Raw genomic sequence first — 8,591 nt, 5'->3', positions numbered from 1 at the left:
AGCTCCTTACCCAACACAGTGAAAGGCTTTGTCCTCTGCTTTCTGTCCACATCCTGAGCTCCGCTTTCCTGGTGCATGCTACCAGTCAAACCAGGTTGGGAACTTGGGACCAACACCCACAATTGCTTTCTTACCATCCTCTGACCCACCTTGGGTTTTTACTAATTGTACCATCTGCTAGCTATTCCTGGAGACAGTGGGTAAAGCTGTGTTCTGGGCCACAATGCTGGTCCTGGAAAATAAGCTGTGTTTTGATGAAAGCTATGTTTTGTTATTAGAAAAGTGGTGGTGGAAGAGTTACCAAGGGCTTATTTGCTGCCTCTGCAAAGGAGGGATTCCCAAATTGCACTGTGGCACTTGGTAGAAGCCATAGTCTTGTTTGTTGGTAAATGTCAAACCTCTGAATCTCTCAAGAAAAGGGATATATCCCTGTTATGCACCCAGACCCATTAATTGTGGCAGCAGAGAAATGATATCTTGCCACTATGACCTTCAGGAGAAGGTGGTGAATAGGTTAGGAGGAAAACAGGTCGGCTGCTCTCAGTGACTGCATGGGGATAGCAGAAGGAGGACCGCTACACCGACTTAATGTTCTGCGGACTTAATACACTTCCAGTTTTACATGGTGCTCATTATCTGGCCAGACAGTTCATCCTAACAATTTGTTTGTGTCGACCACTGTTTATTTAAATGCTAATGGAGTATAATATGAGCTTAAAATATACACTCTCTTTAAACCTCAATTTACCTTGACAACGCGAGTGGAACATGAAATTTATCTTTTGTCAGTCAACCTTAGGGAGAGACTTCAGGTTTCTTACCCTTTGATACAACAGAATATCCTAACGGTTGGCCCAGGCAGCTGGTTCAGTTGCAAAAGATAAATTTGGCTTCAAATGCACTCCTGAACTTCTGGGGAGAACATGTTGCCTTTCTTGGGATATCTGCATACGCAGTAAAATGTAGAAATCCCTTGTGCTACAAGCCGTTTCTCAAGGTTGCTGATCAAGTGTTTAGCAAGCCAAGAGGGCTGAGTAATTTGGATAATTTAAATAAGGAGCCCCTCATGCTTCTCAGCTTCATTCATTACTATACTTAATATGTAATTACAGTTAGGTGAAATACCATTAGCCATTAATTCCCTGTTACTGATGAAAACGGAATTGAGTTACCACTTGTAAGAGGCTTATTTCATGCTTTTTAGTGCCTCAGCCTACAGCAGAGCATCTCTGAAATAACTGTGGAGTAAGCAAAGCATGACTTTCCTAGAGCTGGGCTGGAGCTGTGAGCCAACCTGAACAATCAAGATTTAGGACTTTTGTTCAGGATTTTTGACATTACCTGCAGCTGAGCAGCTTTAGGGGCTTTTGCTGGTGGATGTTTCTTTCTGCTCCCTGGCTCAGGGAGGGAGAGGCGGGCACTCCACGCAGTGGAGAGCTGAGGTGTTTCATGTGGGACGATGTGCACATCGCAAAGTCTCTGTGAAGAAGAATCCTTGCCAAGAATCCTTGGCTTCCTCCCTTATCTTTCCAGGGTGTATCTATGCAGATGGGAACAGGCAGAACCAAGTCCTGCTTCCCTGTTTCCGAGCTGGCCAGACACAAGCTGGTTCTGGTCCAGGTGCCGTGGAAGTGCATTAGCAGAGTGCGGAGCCAGATCTAATACTCCCTGCCCTGTGGCACAGGTGGGTGAGGAGCGAGAGCAGCTCTCTGCTCATAGACACAGACACACCTAACCCCTTTATGAGGCACAGAACAGCCAGAGAAGGGATGTCCAGGAGCGTGGGCAGCCCAGGAGCCTGCCCAGAACCACCTCCGCTCTGTGTTTTTACTGCAGGGTTGCAGGTTTGGTGTGTGAAAGCACCAGCAAATAAGTTGTTGTCCAGAGTGAGAACTTTTGTTTCCCTTTAAGCTGTGGATAATTATGACCTACCTTAAGGTAGTGTTGTAAAGCTTCATTTCTTAATATTTGCTGGTTGGGATCTCAAGAGGCAGGTGTTAGACAGGAATGAAGTATGACTTGAGCTTCAAATCCTAACTTTCTTGCCCCTGAGGATCTCTAAGGGAAGACATGCTTTGTACTGTGGGGCAATGACCAGTTTCATTACCCACAAGGACTGGCTTTGCCTTCTTAAATTACCCCGTTAAAAGGGTAAAAAGTCATGTTGGACTGCATGGGAGAATTTTATTAATTGGTGCTAGAGCAAGAGACTCAATGTGTATGTATACACACAAGATGTACTTTACATTCAGGGTAAGGAGCCCCATAGAGCTCTTCCTTCAGTTTCCAGCAATTCTGTGTGTGCCTGGGAACTCTTGTTCCTTGTAATTTCTCAACAGAAACCATGACTCTGTCCACAGAGTTAATTGTGATATATATGACGTCTTATTAAAAAGCACAGCTGCAGGCCTAAATGTATACAGCAGGCTTCCTCCAAGTCTATCACTTAGATCAACCCAACATTGCTGCAAGGTCACAGCTCTTCAGGAAGCCACATTAACTACAAACTGGCACTTATGCTGAATAAATTCACTTCATTCAATATTGTAAAAAAAAAAAAAAAAAAAAAGTCACCAGTTATCTTCTCCTGATGAGGTGTACCTGATAACAGGCTTGTGACTGCCTCTTCATTACTTCATGATCATCTTTCCATTCTGCAAGAGCATATGGGCCCCTTTGTTTTGAAAAGAGAGACTAGATCATGGGACTAAATAAAATGAATCATAGATCGTTAAGTGTTAAAGCCAGAAGGGACCATTATGACCAAATCCTCTGACCTGCATAACACAGGCCAGAGAATCATATCCAAAAATTCCTGGAGCAAATCCTCCATTTGTATGGGAGCTATGAGGATATTTGTTATAAGAATCTTAATTTAAATACCACAAATGATGGAGAAGTCTTTCTGATAATAGTAATTGCCTTGAAGCCATGATAACTCTCTGTCCCCAGCCAAAGTATGCAGGGCTCAACTATAATATGACCGTTTTACGCTACAAACAGTTTTGGGAGGAGGAGGTCAAAGCAGAAAATAAACACAGAGTTTCAAAGAGATGGCTGTGAACTGACTGTAGCTCAAGAAATCAGTGAAAACTGCCCATTGAAAGGAGGGAAAGAAGATGGATTAAGCCAGAGTTTACTGAGGATGTTTTAAGTCTTCTAAACCAGGCTCTGATATAGGTGGAATAGCTTCCTCTTGATCTTGAGGATTCTGCATTCTTGATCTTGATTCTGCATTTCTCTCTCCACCTAGTTTGATGCTCCGGACAAGAAGCTTCAGACTTGAAACAACCAGAGTGTAAGGTCCTGCAGCGTCTCTGTTCATATCCTGCTTGCTTTGCAAAGTGCTCATTCCTCCCACAGACTGCTTGGAAGCCTGTTTTTTCTGATAGCTCATTTACTGGGAGTGTAACCTGACCTTTAAAGGGTTCATGTTCAATTATTCCTGTGCCACTTTCTGGTCACAAAGCAAAGATCTCAACAGCTGAGGAGGCAGTGCAGCTGATGAGGATGTTTCCAGCCAAACCCCTTAGCAGAAGGGAAAAGAAACACTGGAGTTTCTCAGAAAGCCACAGGCAAATGAGTGATCTCTTAAGGAGTATCCATTTGTACCTCTCCACCAACTTGCCTCAAGGTCATAACACCCTTTATAAGCAGTTTTATAGTGTTTCCACTATTGTGGTTTGGGGATCTACCAATAATGGAGTCTTTAGGGCAAAATAAATATGATTATACCTGTCAACCCCACTGACTATCTTCGTATGCAGCTTGCAAGGTTATCGCATAAATAATTGATGCCATGGTTCATATCGTGCCATTGATTAGCTAGCTGCTGACTGAAACATCCACCCAGTGCTTTGAAGATGAAGTGCTGAATATTTATTGTCATCATCATACTTCTGGCTTTCAGTTCCATGGAGAAGGGCCAGCACTGAAGCTCCAGCTCCAACCACCCTGAACATGGGTGTTGTTTGGAAGCTGATCTACAATTGGGTTCCAAGTTTAGCAAATTTTTATCATGGAGTGAATAAAACCCCAGGTGTGACCATCCTGGGGGCAAATCCCTGGTCTCACTGGAATCAGTTGGACTATTGCCAGAGGCTGGAGTTAGAGCCAGGAGTGCATGCTTGAGGTTCGAGATAGGATCGTATTTACAACTCGATCCTAACTCCTTACTTAAAGTTGGGCAGGAGGTGAGAGTGTTGCGAAGTTTGTACCCTTTCCTAAGGATTTTTGAGTAGAAACAGCTAAATAAAAATGTTTTCTTCAGACTCTCTTAGCCTGGGGTTTGTTCCCAGGCAATGGGGAAAACTTGATGATCTGCCCCATCTCCTCCCCCTGTGGCATATATGTCCCCTGTATGGGATGTTGCCACTGCAAGTGGTTTAGCATGTTAGCCCAGCATATCTAGAAACTTGGGATGAATTTTATTCTCTGAAAGATGTTTATCTCTGTAGACAGACATACACCTCTGAGAGCAGCCTTTCTGTGTTTTGGGAAAGTGTGAGATCAGATGAGGGTGGGAGCCCTTTAGCGGGGCTGCGTGAAGACCTCAGACAGAGCCAGTCTCAGTTCTCTCTGGCTGCAGCCAGCCTTATCCGGCAGAATTGTCCTCCTCGAGGACAAGTTAGGCTTTCTGTCTGAGGAGTCTTGAACTAAGGCAATATGTTTCTTCATGTTGATACGCAGAGGTTGCAGGCAGAAAGAAAAGGGCTGCTTCTTGCCTCCGCCACTGTTTCGCTTGCACCTGCGCTGCGGCCAAACATAGCGTGTCCCCTGTCAGCCACGCAGACCTGCCAAAAACACACGCAGCTGCTGCCTGCTTGGGAAGGCCGAGAGCCGGAGCTGGGAGCCAGCCCTGCACCAGCTGCAGAGCAGCTGCTGCCCAGAGGCACTTTGTGCTCGAGCTGCTGCGCGCCGCGTCCCGTTGCGGTGCCACGATGCTCGCTGGGGCTGCAGCTCTGGCTTTTGACATCCAGCTTGCCTTCTGCTGCGCTGAAACTCATTAATCCCTTTCCAGCTCTGTACGCTGTTCCCAGTGTTTGTAGCTTCTGATGAATTCAGAGCTTGAGGATTAGTTTCTGTGGCCATAGAAGAAGCAATGAGAAGATGCAATGCACTGAAAAAGGAGTGTTTTAAGAAAGTGGCTGTACTTCTGGGGAGGCTGGGCTGCCAGTACTTACAGGTAGACGGAGAGCTTGCTCCTGCCTGGGCTGGGGCAGGGTGTTGGGCAGATTCTGGCAACCAAAACAGCTAGGGGACAAGGAAGAGTAAGTGATCTACGTTTTACTATGGCAAACTCTTCTAAGCAGTGTCAGTATATCTCATTGCGTGATTTACTTTCCCTTGCTCTGAAGGGGGCTTTGGATTTAACATTGTGAGTGTGGGGAAACGAATGCTTACCCCTCGGATTTCAGTGTCTCCATGCACAATATCCATCGGTGTATGCAGTAGACCCAGTGAGCCAGAGGCACTTACTGTGCAAAGTTTAAGGATTAAGGTTTTAACTTGGCCTGGACAGATCTCCCCTGAGCAGCTCGTTGCTGTGGGGGTGACAGCACTGGAACAGGCTGCCCAGAGAGGCTGTAGAGTCTCCTACTCCAGATACATTAAAACCCGCCTGGATGCCATCCTGTGCATCGTGCTGTAGGTGACCCTGCTTGGCAAGGGGTGGGACCAGATGATCTCCAGAGGTCCCTTCCCACCTCAGCCGTTCTGTGATTCTGCCAGCCCTCCCAGTGTTGCTCTGAAATGGAAACCTCCCTGCACAGCTGCGGTGCGGAGATGAGTGGTTGTGCCAAAATAGTTGTTAACCAGATGGGAAGAAACCCAGCTTCATCCACAGGCACAGGCTTTGCTGAACCCCAAAGGCATACGGCTGTTGTGGTCGCTGCACTCTGTGGTAAAAACCTAAAAAAAATTGTATGAGCAGAGACGTCTGCAGTCAGAAAGGGGCAGTGATGTTAGGCTTTGTTTACTGCTGAAGATTTTTTGCTAAGAGACACTTAGAGTAGGATTTGCGTTGTCTGTTTACTGTCCTTTAAAATCCAGTTGAAGGTAGCAGTAGTCAGTGGAGAAAGATAAGCTCTTCAGCTGGGTCCCATCTGAGGAGACGTGTTTAAGATGCATGGAACGAATTGTCCCCTGAAGGTGCCTGACTCTTACCTGCCTAATGTTTAATGGGTTGCATCCAGCCTGTTTCCATTTTGACATATTCAGACAGAGGCTTTAGACATTAGTCAAAGTTACGCTGGTTTAATAGTGCTCACCACTCACGTTTTCCCTTTTATCTGTGAAAGGCAAAGATTTACGTAGCTGAGCTGATGTGAGCTGATGCTCAGAAAACCAGAGGAGCTCAGCTGAGTGCCTGAGAATGAGAATTGCAGCTAACTGCAATTTATAAAGCGCCTGAGGATGTATCTACAAGCATTGGTAGTTTGTTACTTTCAGACGGTAACTAGTCAGTATTTCTCACAGTTAGTAAATTGTTGAGGGGGTGGGAACTCTGAAAGCCATTTCATCCATCCTCTGTTGTAGCTACATGCGTGTAGGTGTTTGCGCTTTTACAGATCTCCACTATTGGAGACATGCTGCCTAAAGCTTCGTTGTTCTGTAGTTTGAAAGCTCTTCTTAAGCTGAAGCCCAGTTTCCCATGTCTTTTTGGGTGCTTGTTAGTGTTTCAGCATAGACAATTAGTGTATTAAAGAGCAACAAAATAAACCAAAAATTTCCCAAAAACATTGCAGGGGGTGAGAGAGGAGAAGGGAGGCTTGTAGTACATTTGAGCACATAGCTAAATTTTGGCAGCAGCAAGTTAACGGCTGTCTCTGATATTAAAGAGGTGCTTTGGAGGCTGCTCTGTCTGGGGAAGTAAGGTTGAAGCATTTAGGTTTTTTAGGCTGGTCTGCTTGAACAAACCGCGAAAGACTTTTTAAGGGCTCACCCAGTTCAAGTTAATGAAATGTATTCAATCAGAATGATTTGAAAGGAGAATATAAGGGAGAATAGGGAGAACTCCAGCAAGATCTTTTTTACACCTGTAAAAGACTTTTTTTGTTTAGCCTTGTGACCTGGTATTTGTTCAGTTAGTGATAGTCCCCTGGTATTATAGAAAGGAAGTTGTTTTAATCCTCATTCGTGGCCAGAATTTTCTGTGAGGGTGCAAATTCCTCAAAAGCTCATTAAATTATTACCTTCATCCTCGACTGCACGCTGCAAAAACATTTCCCCCAGTCTTAATGTCACCGTCTGTTCAGGCTTATTATTACAGAGCAGATCACAAGACATAATGCACTGCTAGTGCTGCTGCTGCGGGCTCCAAGCAGACCATCACAAATATGGAAAGTGCAGGGCCCATGTACCTATTATGGTTCTCATTACTCCGAACCACTTTGCTGCCAGCTCCGAGTTTCCAGGCGGTGCAGGGCAGGCCAGGGTCTGTTCCTGAGATCCCTCTCTTGTGGATGCATTAAAAGCCCAGGTGCTCTGCGGGTTGGCTCTCGTTATTAGCCCAGACCTCTAAACAGAGAAGCCTGTTTGCCCGTCATTTCAAGGACTCTGTTTTCTGCTTAGCACACAGATACATAAATAGATCTTGCCTTAAGATATCAGAGCTGGTTTGGGTCCTATTTGTGGCAGAAGCGAGCTGCTAATGGAATAAAAATCCATAAGTGCAATGTCTCATGTGTCTGCAGCTTTTTTCACCCAAGTGTTTCAGAAAGCTTTACCCCAGACCATGCTCAGATGTTAATTGTAATTATCTCCATAGTATAAATGAGACGGAGACACAAGAGACTAAATTGCTGCTCAAACTAGCAGTGCATGGCATAAAGCTAGATGTAAGCTTTGCCTTGCCTTCTCCAAGCTTCCTTTCTGAAAGGCAAGACCGTGCTGCCTCTGAAGTGTGCAGACCTGCCAATATCCTTCTGGGTCATATCAAAGGTTTTGGTAAACAGATGAAATATCTATTTAGCATGCGTCATGTGCTACGACTTCTTATTCTTTCTGAATCCACGGGGCTTTGAATCTAACATAAATCACTCACTGCTAATAGAGGGAAGCAATAGCTCTGCTTATGGCCAGAGGCACAGAGAGGGTTGGATAATACCGAGTGTACAGATTCCTGAAAAGCCAAGGCGTGTGATGGCTACTCTCAGCATGTTGGTATGAGACTCACAGGCAGCACGTGGGCTGTATACCCATGGGCAGGCTCTGGACCAGCTCTTGCAAAAACAACACATGCACTTCTTGCATTCAGGAACTGAGTGTTTCCATGCACAAAATGAGAGGTGGCATGCAAGCAATAACGGGCTGTCTTTTCCCCTTCTCCAGCCTGCCAGTGAAAAATCAGGATTTCCTAGTATGATACTTGTCTCTGTTGTAATGTCTTATATATATTTATGTATGTATATGTAATATATATGTATATGTATGCATGTATACATATACACACACTTGCATGCAGTCAGATTTTTAAACTACTTTGCTGTGGTTGCTATGTCAGGACAAGATCTCCCTGCATGGTGGTGAATACAAATGCTTGAAGTTAGAGTTTGAGCCTGGAAAAATGCTCCTCGTTAAGAGGGAGAAAG

The sequence above is a fragment of the Anser anser genome, assembly GCF_964211835.1.
Source record: "Anser anser genome assembly, chromosome: 12".
In the NCBI taxonomy this organism is placed as follows: domain Eukaryota; kingdom Metazoa; phylum Chordata; class Aves; order Anseriformes; family Anatidae; genus Anser; species Anser anser.
Note: the sequence above shows the minus strand (reverse complement) of the source record.